The sequence below is a fragment of the Macrobrachium nipponense genome, chromosome 21 (assembly GCF_015104395.2).
Source record: "Macrobrachium nipponense isolate FS-2020 chromosome 21, ASM1510439v2, whole genome shotgun sequence".
Classification (NCBI taxonomy): Eukaryota; Metazoa; Arthropoda; class Malacostraca; order Decapoda; family Palaemonidae; genus Macrobrachium; species Macrobrachium nipponense.
In genome coordinates this window covers 18,206,836-18,220,087 of record NC_087212.1, presented here as the reverse complement: position 1 = coordinate 18,220,087, position 13,252 = coordinate 18,206,836, and the positions used below count along the sequence as shown (strand labels likewise).

The window sequence follows — 13,252 nt, the reverse complement described above, 5'->3', positions numbered from 1 at the left end:
ATATATAATATATATATAAATATATATATAATATATATATATTACAGGGCAGTCCCCGGGTTTACGACGGGGGTTCCGTTCTTGAGACGCGTTGTAAGCCGAAAATCGTCGTAAGCCGGAACGACGCTTGGAAATATGTCTTAAACTAATAAAAAGTTATAAAAACCTTACTTGTAATCCTTTGGTTACACTACATGTTGTTTCCTGTAGTTTTTATGTACAACCTGGAGTTATTTTCATAAAAGAATGCTGGTTCTTGAAGGTAAAAACTATTGTAATCCTCTGGTGACACTACATTCTTGAAGTTTTATGTACAACCTGGAGTGATTTTGCAAAATCTTGAGGGCTACAAGAACAGCTGATTACTATTTACGTATCATATAGACTAATTAAAGTAAATGTATCTTTAAATAGGCTTATATATTAGTATCAACAAAACATTTCCTGCCATGAGTCAGAGGCCGTTTAATGAAACGAACACTTCTCTGTCCTATCTGTTCAGAAAATAAACGTTACGTCAATCCCCGAGACCATTGTTGCCAAAGCGTCTCTCTCTCTTCTCCTTCTCTCCTCGTCTCTCTCTCTCTCTATCTCTCTCTCTCTCCTCTCTCTTCTTCTCTCTCTCTCTCTCTGATCAAATTACATTGGAAACTTGACATACGATTGCCCTAATATACGAATGTTTTGAGATAGAACAGAAAATTTGCGAAAATACAAGCTTTGATATACAACGAAATATTTGAGATACGATTTTGCGATGAGTGTTAGTTGTATAGGCGACCGATAAATGGCGTTCAGTCTGTTTGTTTGTTGGTGCTGCATGTTAACACGTCGTTGTTTAGTTCGTTGTATTTGCGCCTATTTTTCGTGTTATTTTGTCTATTTTATTATTAACCATGGGTCTCAAAGCTAAAGACAAAGCAGGTGATAAGAAAAAACCCAAGAAAATGATTTCGATGGAAGCAAAACATGAAATTATAGCAAAGCATGAACGTGGCGTTCGTATCGTCGATTTGGCAAACGAGTATGGTCGAAATCCTTCTACAATATCCACGATCATCAAGCAGAAGGAAGCTATAAAAACCCCCGAGACCATTGTTGCCAAAGCGTCTCTCTCTCTCTCTCTCTCTCTCTCTCTCTCTATCTCTCTCTGCTCTCTCTCTCTCTCTCTCTCTCTCTCCTTCTCTCTCTCTGATCAAATTACGTACTGGATAATGTCTCTCTTTGGATACTTCGATTTTGCCAAATATTGAGGGCTACAAGAACAGTTGAATACTATTTACGTATCATATAGACTAATTAAAGTAAACGTATCTTTAAATAGGCTTATATTATTAGTATCAACAAAACATTTACTGGCATGAGTCAGAGGCCGTTTAACGAAACGAACACTTCTCTGTCCTCAACTCGGAGCGTCGGAAGACGCCTCTCTCTCTCTCTCTCTCTCTCTCTCTCTCTCTCTCTCTCTCTCTCTCTCTCTTCTCTCTTCTCTCTCTCTCTCTCTGATCAAATTACTGGATAATGTCTCTCTTTGGATACTTGGAATTTGCGTTGTAATCTAACCAGAAACTTCGTTTTGTTATTATTACTGGAAACAAGCAATGATTTTTTCATTATTTGCGCTTTTGGACTGTTATATGTAAACTAGTATGTATTCATTCGCTCGGAAACTAGTTCCGCATATGAGGCGTCACTAAAAAACATAGAAAAATACAACATAAAAAGTGTCGAAAATCATCATAATCTCAAAATTTTTGTTGTAATCTAACCAGAAACTTATTTTTATTAATATACTGTGCTAAACTATAAAGGATTTTTATCATAGTATGCGTTTTTTAAAAGCGTCGTTAACTCGGAGCGTCGGAAGCGTCAGCGTCGTAACCTCGGAACAAGCGTCGTAACCCAGGACGGATTTTTCCATTGAATATTTAAGAAAAAGCGTCGTAACCTCGGAACGTCGTAAGCCGGAACCGTCGTAACCCGGGGACCGCCTGTATATATATATATATATATCTATATATTATATAATATATATTATATAATATATATATATATATTAATATATATATATTAATTTTTTTGCTTTAATATTGTCTTATATACATTCTTATCTTGTCTTTCTCCATAATCCTCTGACAGCTTAGAACCTAATCTTCAATCCTTAGACATACCCCATTTTCTTAACACCTTGATAATGTCATCCCTTCAAACTAAGAATTGCAACCATCTCTTACTTCTTAACATTATTCTTTTGTCTTTAAAACCTGAGATACTTTTTTTCACCAGAACCCCAAAAATTGGGATAATTATTTTATTTCTATGTTTCGCCACAACCGCATCAATCAAATATGTTTCTACAGTACTCATATCCTGAAATTTAAACCATCTCCTCTTACTAGCATTATTCTCTTGTCTTTAAAAACTGGGATACTTGTTTTGTTTCTTTGTTTCACCACAACGCTATTGATCATATATGTTTGTATTCATGTTCTGAATTTTCCTAAGGTCGCCATTCTTTTTATCTGTCAGATAGAATGTAATCTCTTCATCATATACAGACATGAAGAGAAGACAATACCAGTGTAGTGGCCATCTTCAACACAGTTGAAGCAGGATAGTGGGAACAAATTTGAAGGTTACCAAATGAAACTCCAACTTTCCAAAACTTACTCAATCTTATCCCTAGCTCATCAAACCTATCCTCCTATCCCTATATCTACCTTATCCTAACTTAAAATTACTCAATGTTAAGAATCTAAACTTAATTCCTTAATCTTATTCTCCTTAATGTTCCTTCATTGAATTGTCCTATCTATTTTAACTTAGCTCTTATGCGGTCTCCCCTTATTTGCTTTGTTACTATTTCTTGATGTGACCACAACTAGGTTAGGTAAATACACACTCACAAACACTGTTTTTATCCAGTCTATTTGAGATTTCCCAGCAGTGACATATTATTTATGCACCTTTACTTTAGCCTGTTCATCTCACAAAGTATTTTCCTCTTTAACATCAGATTTCATCCTCTCGTAACCTCATGCACATTATCCAGTTACTACTCTTTCTAAAATCTTTGTCTCCAATATTTGCATTTGAAAGCCTTTCCACTATTGGGTTCAGCAAATGGGAACTGCAAACAACTGGCAAAACTGTCCCAGTCAGCTTCCACCGTTGGGTACAGGTGAAGGGGAGCCTCAAACATAACTGTAAAAAAGAGAAAAATAAAGATTACTTAAACAGTCCCTCACCCACAAGCATAACATAAAGAATATAAAAACAAAATAATAAAGCTTCAAAATTGCTTATTCTAATCAACCTAATAATAATAAAGAAAAAAAGAATAAGTTATTAAATCACACTACCACATCAGGATATAAAGTGGGGAAGGATAGGCTAACCTTACTGCTGGGTGGCAACGCATCAGGATACTTCAAGCTAAAACCGCTCTTAGTGTACTGTGCTGCATATCCACGGGCACTCAGAATCATCACAGAGCTCTCTACCCATAATCTGGATGTTCAATGGAAGAGGCGTAGAGGTGCCAAAAGTCAGGGTCGCCAGAGTGGGGCAGCAACACATTAGATTCTTGGCTGAAGGAGCATTGCAAAGCAAGGAGGGTGTAGGCATTCTTACCTGCGTTTTCAAGCTGAACAGTCAGGTTACCAAAGTTGTGGATAGTGATGGGCTTGTGTGCATAGGAGTTTAGGATCAGAGGAAGCTTTTTAGGTTACTCTTGACATTATGAATAATGATTTTGCTTTGCAGTAACATTCCACTAAAACTTGCATTTGCGCAGCCATGTCTAAGGCCCTAAGGCAGTTTTTGGGTTCAATATTAGGGTTCTCCATGATCTTGATAATATATCAAAGACCATACACATGTGCTTGTATGAAGGCAATCGTTGTGAAACAGACTCTTTCCTGTCGTTGTCATCATCATCATCTTCTACTGGGGCTTCCTTGTTACTGGCAGCATCTGCAGCACCTATCTCACTACTGGACAAAACTTGGAAGCCAGGGTTGCCACCCTTGTTATCCAATCACTCCCGTGCATCATCCTTGGGAATGCTGTCACCTCCATTTGTGAGTTAGGCATGATGGTCGTCAACTTCAACATGTGGAAGTTCCTCATGCCCTCTTCCCTCCCCCTTTAGGATATAGGTTCAGTTGAGGTCGAGGGTCCATATGGTGACATCCTTCCAAGCATCTGTGAAGATGTATTGGCAGCCTTCAGTGAATACCTTTGAAGATTCTTCAGTTTGCATTCTCCCACATATGGAAGCCTTGCTCCTTCTCCTCCACCTCATTGAACACTACCATTACCTCCTCCAGGAACTTCCTCTGTTATAACCATTTTGTTTTAGTTACAACACCTTGGTCCATTGGCTAATTGACCAGGAGGCAAATAAATTACCTTAGCATGACCTTTGTTACCAATCAATGGGAGCATGACCTTTGTTACCAATCAATGGGGTTGCAGTAGAATGTGCAGTGCATTGCCCATGAGAAGCAAAGCCTTCATCCAATATCTAGCAATGCCAAGGTCCTGTGTCTGGTGATGAACAACCTCTCACAAGAGTGATTATGGAACCATTTAGTTACGATCGTGGAGGTGAACCAAGCCTTTGCTGAATCACTGGGAGCCTCTCTAGCAACACATGCAGGGCATGAGGTTGCTTTATATGTCAAACTACCACTGGTTTGCACTGATGTGCCAAGTAGTTAGTAGGTTTGGAATAACAGAATAGACCAGTTTTGTCAGCATTGTAGATTTGCCCCTGAAATGAGACCTTCTTTCTCATTAGGGCTTGCAACATTAGGCAAAATTTTTCTATTCACTCCTCAGAAGTATCCAAGACTTCACTATGAGTCATATTATAAATCCCATGTTGAGTTTTGAACTGAAAAAGCTCACCCACTGATCCCTTGAAGTCCACAGCTTTATGCAGGCTTGAACTTCTTAGCTGCAGCCTTCAACTCAGCACTGCACACGTTCACACCAACTGGACTTGGCTGACAAAACCAGATCAAGGTCAACTGTTCAATGTCCTCATGATGGCCTTTTGCTCTGACCTTGTGGACCTAACTCCGGGACATCATCTTCCCAGAGACTGTCATGTACCGTATATACTCGCATATCATGCGATTTTTGAAACCTAATTTTGAAGCTAATTTTAAAGGGGTCGCATCATACACGCGGCATAAAATTAGCGTACCGTCTATGCTTTCCCAAATCGGCAGATCGCGATAGTTACTACCGGAGGAAAACAGTAGATCTTTTAAAAAGTTATGCTTTACTTGTACTTCACTATATCCAATAATATTGTATGCATTCTCATATTACTATTGTATTTTAAAATACAAAAGAGCGATCGTGCGCCATTTGCATTATTTTGGTTTATACAACATGTTTAACTGTTCTAGACTATAATATAACCATCTATAATTTCCAAATTAGTTGATTAAGGCACAACACCGAAGGATTTTTTACTTTTTGTTTTACTCAGTAAAAGAAACATTTGTTACTTGAACTATTATTTTCATTTTAGGATACGCAGGTAAGTGAAAATTTATTAAAGTAAAAAAAAATGCATAAAATTAATAAACTAAAATCCTCCAAAGTCGTTCTCCGTGACCGTATCATCAAATACTGCTCTGAATTCTTTGCCATCAAGGCAGTCATCATATTCGTCATCTTCCAGATCTTTGATCATTTCATCTTCATCTCCTGCATCTTCGTATAGGACATCGTCAATTCATATGGAAGGCATAGTCTTGTCACCGTGGCGAGCTCCCTGGCGTGGCTTTTAAAGATCTGCCCTTATGCTAATTCTACAACAACAACAACTGCCCGTGTGTGACAGACCTTTGAATGTCCTTGAGACAAACCCCGAGGCTATAATTATAAGATTATAAGGGGTTTTCATTCCCAGGTACTTTAATCTCCTTCCTATTCGGCCCTGCTCTCTCTCTCTCTCCTAAATCTTACAGCTGTCCGAGCGAGAGCTTTTTTTATGGGACAACATAGGCCCTCATTTCGCTTTTTCCATACCTATTTATTTTGTATACGCTTGCCCTTTCTCGGCTGTGAAGTTGATGTCTATCCATGGCTGTGAGGAATAACTTGTAAGTCGGTGTCAAAGTCACTCCACACTTCAGTCAGGCCAAAACTTTGCCATATCGCATTCAAGCAATAATTCAGTCATTGTTTCCTATCTGTTATTTTCTCAGAGAGAGAGAGAGAGAGAGAGAGAGAGAGAGAGAGAGAGAGAGAGAAGAGAGAGGAGAGAGAGGAGTGAGAGAGAGAGAGAGAGAGAGAGAGAGAGAGAGAGAGAGAGAGAGAGAGAGAGTGTCTGTATACGATTGTTTATTTTATCACTCTTCAAACTTACTGTTATGCTTTATTTCATATTTCCTTGCTCACCAATTTATTCTATACCTATGATATTAAGAAATCAAGATATGTGTAGAAGGGAGAACTGCCTCCAGACTGTACAGTCAGTATGGATTTAAACACACGTGGAACTGGTTGAAATATTCGCAGCAGCACCAAAATGAGATGCCCTGTTGATAGAAAATCTGACTCCGTTTCTTGTTATTGCATAAAAAACTTTATCAATCGTGAACCTACGTAATTTATTTAGAATTCTGCGCAACGGAAAAGATAATATTTGATATCTGTAATGGGAGAAATGGTTTTATCTCTGTTGTTGTTATAAATTTGGCAGATATGCGATCAAACACGTGGGTGGACCAAAACAGCCCAGCCAGAGAGCTCCGCTCATTTTGTAAATACTATTGTTTGGCGTGCTAGGCTTACCCGATTCATTTTGGGTGTGCGCTGCAGCTGCTGCTACTGGTACTCAAATAATCGCATTTTTCTTACTAATCCAAGAGTTGACCATGGAAAATCCCAAGATTAACCAAAAATCCCAAGATAATAAAATAATTGACATATGCCAAGCTTTGGAGTCCTAAATATTTACTCTGTCTATCAAGAAAAGATACTGATAAATTGAATTGACGGTATCTTTCCTGAGAGAGAGAGAGAGAGAGAGAGAGAGAGAGAGTATTCCTCATGTAATCAGTAAAATACACTAATAAAAACAAAAACTACGTACTGTATGCAAAGCACACACATCATCGTTAGCTTCCCGTGTGTTACGTGTAAACGTTCATTCTAAGAAATTCACAGAGTAGTATAACTAACACCTGATTGGCTGGTTGGTAGCCATGGAGATCTGTTATCCAATGACTGCCCTCTGCTTCTGTTCTATTTATAGACATATGCCGTGGATGACACTAGGTTTGAACGTTACCATGTTCGTGATTTTTTGACTGCTGACGGCAAAAATTACTTGATAATTTTCTTAATATAATTATTTCTTCGTGAAAACAATAATATAACGTGATCATTTTAACTTTAATGTATAGTGGTATGAAAAATACCAGTGTGTCGTAGCGATGCGTCATCAATATAGTGGTATGAAAATACCACATGGTGTTGTAGCGATACGTAATCACAAAGTACAAATCCTTTTCCCGGACCATCCTCAAAATTTTACGACTCTTCAACTGCAAGATCGATATGGTGATATATATTATATAGTCATACTTATTGTTGAAATTCACAAGTTGAACTGCTAAACATTATTAGATTTTGATTGTTACGTACATATATTTTTTGCGTTTTACGGAATGTTTGTTTTGAAAATAATAGCTATTAGTGAACATATGATATTCATTGTCCCACTATTTTATTATAGGTGATCTTAATTATCTCACATTCATGTAACAGTATTATATTAATATTTATTTAAATAAACTGTAATTAATAAATAACAATAATGAAAAACATAAAGGAAAAAAATGTTTTTGCTGCAGTAGTGGTGTTTGTTTGATTATGCATCTGACCTCACATTTCCGAAATTGAAAAATTCCAAAAACCGAAACATCGGAATGTGTGTACTGCACATTTTTGTAAACACGCACACAATGTCTACACATTTACTGATACCCGTTGATGAAAGACTCAAATTACAGTATTTATTTCTGAGAGAGAGAGGAGAGAGAGAGAGAGGGGAGGGAGAGGAGAGAGAGAGAGAGAGAGAGAGAGAGAGAGAGAGAGAATGATTTAGACTCCAAGGCGTGTTATTTTTACAATTATTTTATTATCTTGGGATTCTTTTTTAATCTTGAGATCTTCTATTCAATTCTCGAGATTTGTAAGAAAATTATCGTAACTTCACTAGCAGCAGCACACATCTGAACGACTCGGCCATTAGCACGCTAAACCACCAACCTTATGAACTGACCTCGGAAAAGGAACTCGCATGATACATGAGATACATGACAAAACCACTGTTTATTGGTGAAAATTTTGGGGTCGCATGATATGCGAGATCGCACGTTACTCGAGTATATACGGTACTTCTTCAGCCTGTCCTAGGAAGTCATGATATCATGTAAGATTGACCATGCAGTGTCATTCTCATTCATGATACATGCCATAGACCATCCTGGTTCAACTTTGATGACTTCAAGTTTCTTCTCTTAGGACATAGTGGAGCCATACACAGCATACATAGCACAAAACACTGGAATAATGTCTGCAGTTTTGCAGGCAATGCTACAAAGCCACATGTTCAGAAGAAAGCATTACACACAATGATGTGTAAGGACATCTGTGTTTCTGCCAGTAGCAGGAAAGGTCACTATAAAACCCAAGTGCTTGTCCACCCTGCAGCTTGTACTGCATGCTGTTGAACTAATATCTGTATCAGCCAATTAAAGGTGATTTTGGTTTTTTGTAATTTTAGATTGTGAAAAATACTACATAACACTAATAAATAAAATTGAGAAATGACAATATGTCACCTAGAATTCTGTACACCAAAGCAGAGGGTTGCAATACAGAAAAGTAATTCCCTACATTTGCGCAATTCGAGTTGTGTAAATTCACAATAGCGTGAACTTTTCATTGGAACCTAACTAATTGTCATAGTGTGGATTCACAATACCATGAAATTTTCATAGGAACCTAACTAATTGTCATACTTTTTTCACTGTCACATGAACATTTGTGAATCCTCAAGGAGGTCACAGGATGCCCAGAGCATTGTGGGAACTACCAATACCCTGTGATCAGGTACAGATGCCAATAGTCCCTGGATCACACAAGTTCTTTTTATTAATTTTATCGGATTTCCAGCTGGTGCTAGTATATATCCTAATGTTAAGGCTGAGGGTTTGTTAGTTATGAAAAATACAAATGGATTAAAAATTTGTAATTTTTCAAGCTTTTATGTGTAAAATAAATAAAATATTAAATAAAATTAATAATTCTCTCTCTCTCTCTCTCTCTCTCTCTCTCTCTCTCTCTCTCTCTCTCGATTCCTTCTCCTCTCTCTCTCTCTCTCTCTCTCTCTCTCTCTCTCTCTCTCTCTCATAAAGGAGATAAACTCTACAAGAAAAGGAAAAAGTGCAGAAAAATGAAAGGCACTGAAATTATGGAAACTAGGTAATGTGCCTTCAGTTTACAAGAAAGGTCCGAGAGAAGAGCCAGGAAATTATAGACCTATCGGTCTAACTTCGGTCGTTTGTAAGATTTTTTAGCCCATAATTCCTGATAAAATTGTGGGTCACTTTGATAGAAACAACTTGTTAAACAGCCAACACAGTTTCAGATAAAACAGATCCTGTCTATCAAACCTCTTGGAGTTTTTCCATAACATGCTTGGTATTTACGACGGCAGTAAAGCAATAGATATCATCTACTTAGATTTCCTAAAGGCCTTTGACAAGTTCTATACAAGAAACTATTGACAAAAGTTAAAGCTTTAGAAATTATAGGAGAAATAGCAGACTGGATCGAAGACTGGCTAACTTATAAAAAACAGAGTTGTAATACATGGTGAACAATCAGAATGAGCAGATGTGACAAGTGGAGTTCCTCAGGGTTCTGTCCTTGGCCCTCTCTTATTTTTTATTTACAATAATGAAATTGATGTAGGCTTAACTTGCAGGATAGCCAAATTTGCAGATAGCACCAAACTAGGTGTAAATGCAGCAGACCCAGATACAGTGGAAAGTTTAAGAAATGATCTAAAGAAAATAGGAGAGTGGTCAGAAAGTTGGCAAATGCCTTTTAACTTGGATAAGTGTTAAGTGTTACAAATAGGAACAAACAACCCTCATGCTAACTACATGTATCTTGGGAATGACTTAGTGTAGAAGAAGAGGACATTGGAGTCATTATTACCAAGGACTTAAAATCTACAAAACAATGCATAAAGGTTGAAAAGAAGGCGCAGGAACTAGTGGGATACATAAAGAGGCAGTTCAGGTACAGAAACAAGGAAACGGTCATTATAAAACCCAATTGATATCTAACTATTGATGTGCAGAGCTGCAGCGTGCTGAACTCTGCACATCAATAGTTAGACCACATCTTGAATATGCAGTACAGTTTTGGTCACTAACACTTTGAAAGGACATAAATAGGATAGAATGGGTACAGGCAAGAGCCACAAAGTTAATTCCATCCATCAGGCAAATAGGTTACCAAAGACGACCCGAGAGTCTGAACATGTATGACTTGGAAACACGATGATTGCTCAGACAGAAACATTCAAAATACTGAAAGGCATAACAAAAGTAGACAGTAACCTCTTCAAATTAAATAAAAATCAGACAAGAAATAATGGATGGAAACTTGAACTAAAGAGATATAACACATCCCATTGTGGGAACTTCTTCACATACAAGATATGTGACATATGGAATAAACTGCCACTAGAAGTTGTAAATGGCAGCAGTGTGGAAGAATTAAGAAAAAAATTAGGTAAAATCATTAGAACATAGAATGAATTGTAAAGCCTACTCCTAGAGATAAGTGAGCACATGATATCTCCTCAGATGGACTTAATAAGTCTTTGAGACATCCTAATCCTTGTAACTCTTTCATAAATTGTGAATTGTTCATATACGAAACAAACCTTCGGTCTTAATATTAGGATAATACTAGCGCCAAACTGGAAAACCGGTAGAACTAATAAAAAAACTTGTGTGATCCAGGGACTATTGGCATCTGTACCCGGTCACGGGGCATTGTAGTTCCCAGAATGCCCTGGGCATCCCGTAACCTACCAGTTACTTTCCTACAGCCTTTAGGAGAGGATGTGATTACTATCTATCTCTTTAAAGCAGGCTTAGTTTGCCCATACATTTTCATAATTTTCCTTTTTTCTTTCTCTGGGTAACCTCGGTGTGTTTGTGATCTGCTAGTTGTGTGTAAGTTGAAAGACTTGGAGAATTTTGCTTCACCAACGGAACTTCCTTTGGGGTCTTGCAAGAGGCAAAGGAAATGCCCTTGAGTCAGTGGATTTCCTTGTTCAAGATTCCTAACATCAGTGTCTACGGTTCCTCACCCAACGTGTAGTAGATGCAGAGAAAATGTATGTATATTACCAATTGTTTGTTGGGGGTGGTCGGTGGAATAATGGATGAAGTTTTATGGGAAAGGTCAGTACAAAAGGAGGAGATGCTGCCATCTTTGGATGACTAAGTGTCTTCAGCTTCTTTTGTATCGGCTATACATCAAACAGCTCTATATGTTTCATCACCTGGTTTTGATGTTTTCCATACTCCTTCAGTTTCTTCTAACAGTTTGTTATTGGAAACATTAGGAGGGTTTTTTGGGTACTTTTGTACATAATTATGCTCCTTCATTCCCAACAGGAAGAGGGGTAGCATCTCCATTTTTGTCCCAGATTTCAGCCCCCAATGCACAGAAGATGGAAGGAATGTGGGTCGGCGTTAGGCCTATCAGGAGTACCAACCTTGGAAGGGTTGCTATCACACTATATGACGTCATGCTTCCCTCCGGGTCCTTCGACTATGAGTGTCCCACATCCACCTGGCCTGCAGTTTATGGGGACGAACGCTACGGCAAGGGCAACAACACCAATGTTTCTGGCAATGCAGAATTTTGGAAACAGTTTTGAAGCACACACAGGGATACCAGCAGTAGCTGCCCACCGTCTCCCATCAAGCGTGGTGACGTCACAACTGATGCCCTCAGTGATGTCACAAACTGACATGGCTGCCACCACAACATCACAGCTTACTGCCTCTCTCACATCTTCGTTGCCTCCGGAGACAAATACTCTTTCAGACTCGGTAGTACGCACCGTTATGAAGAAATTGCAAGCTTTAGAGGACAAAATAGATAAGAAAGACAAAAAGGAAAGACGTGAATCGTCGTCGTCTTCGTCTCCTTCTAGTTTGACGTCATTGCAAAGCTCGATGACATCACCACTTGTACCAGTCAAGCGATGGAGGATAAGGGACTTAGTGACTGATCCCCTTGCAAGAGGAGAAGATTAAATTATTCTTCATCTTTGAGCCAGGACGGGGTTCTCGCTCTAGATCCGTGAGCATAGAAGCATTTAGGCGGTGGCTATTCAAGATCGAGCCAACAATGGCTGTCAGAGATCAAAGATGCTGCGGACGCAGGGTCGGACGGCCATGACGTACATGAACGTTTGTCAGAGGATAGGAGTGAAGTAACTTCTCTTGCGGTCGAGCAGAATGCTTTGGAATTGGAGGAAGGGGAGAATCAGGAGTTTCTGGCTTCGTATGCAGAGGTGATTGACTTGATTCATTAACTCAATAACTCTCAAGGATGTCTGAAACACCTACCTGTATAGCTCCTATGGAAATTGAAGTACTACTAGGACTAAAAAATGATACTAAGGTTTCGTATAAATTACCATTCCCAAGTCATGCAGTCTGTGTTACTTCATGTTAATGCACAGATTTCTGGAAGGGATAATTCTTTAAGATCAAATAGATCATTCAAGTTCATTCCCCTGCCATTACTGAGACATAGGAAATATTATGCAACACCTGTGGTTCCATTATTGTTAAGACAAATCAACCCAGATGTGGTAAGGTTAAAACCTGCATTAACCTTAGATCAGGTGAAGATGTTATGCCCATCGATGACTTGTCAGGAGGCTGCTACATTAAAAGCAATGGCTGCTTCTGTCTTTCAGACTGCTTCTTGGTTAGAATCAACAAGGAGATTGGTGGATAAGGCAGTTTATCAGATTGCTTCAATCTGGTTCAAAAGCAATTTCATACTTGACAAATTTGGGTGCACTGTAAGGGCTAATATCCTGTTGAGGTGAGATGCAGTATTAGCTAGATTAAGCCACACTATAGATTTGGATTCCCTATTAGCAATTCGG

General features: G+C 38.5%; 1 protein-coding gene across 1 annotated transcript in view; it reads left to right on the top strand.

The window, feature by feature from the left end:
- Positions 1-13,252, top strand: part of LOC135197815 (WD repeat-containing protein 48-like) — a 235,719-nt gene that overhangs the window by 76,251 nt on the left and 146,216 nt on the right. The gene's annotated exons all lie outside the window — the stretch shown is intronic.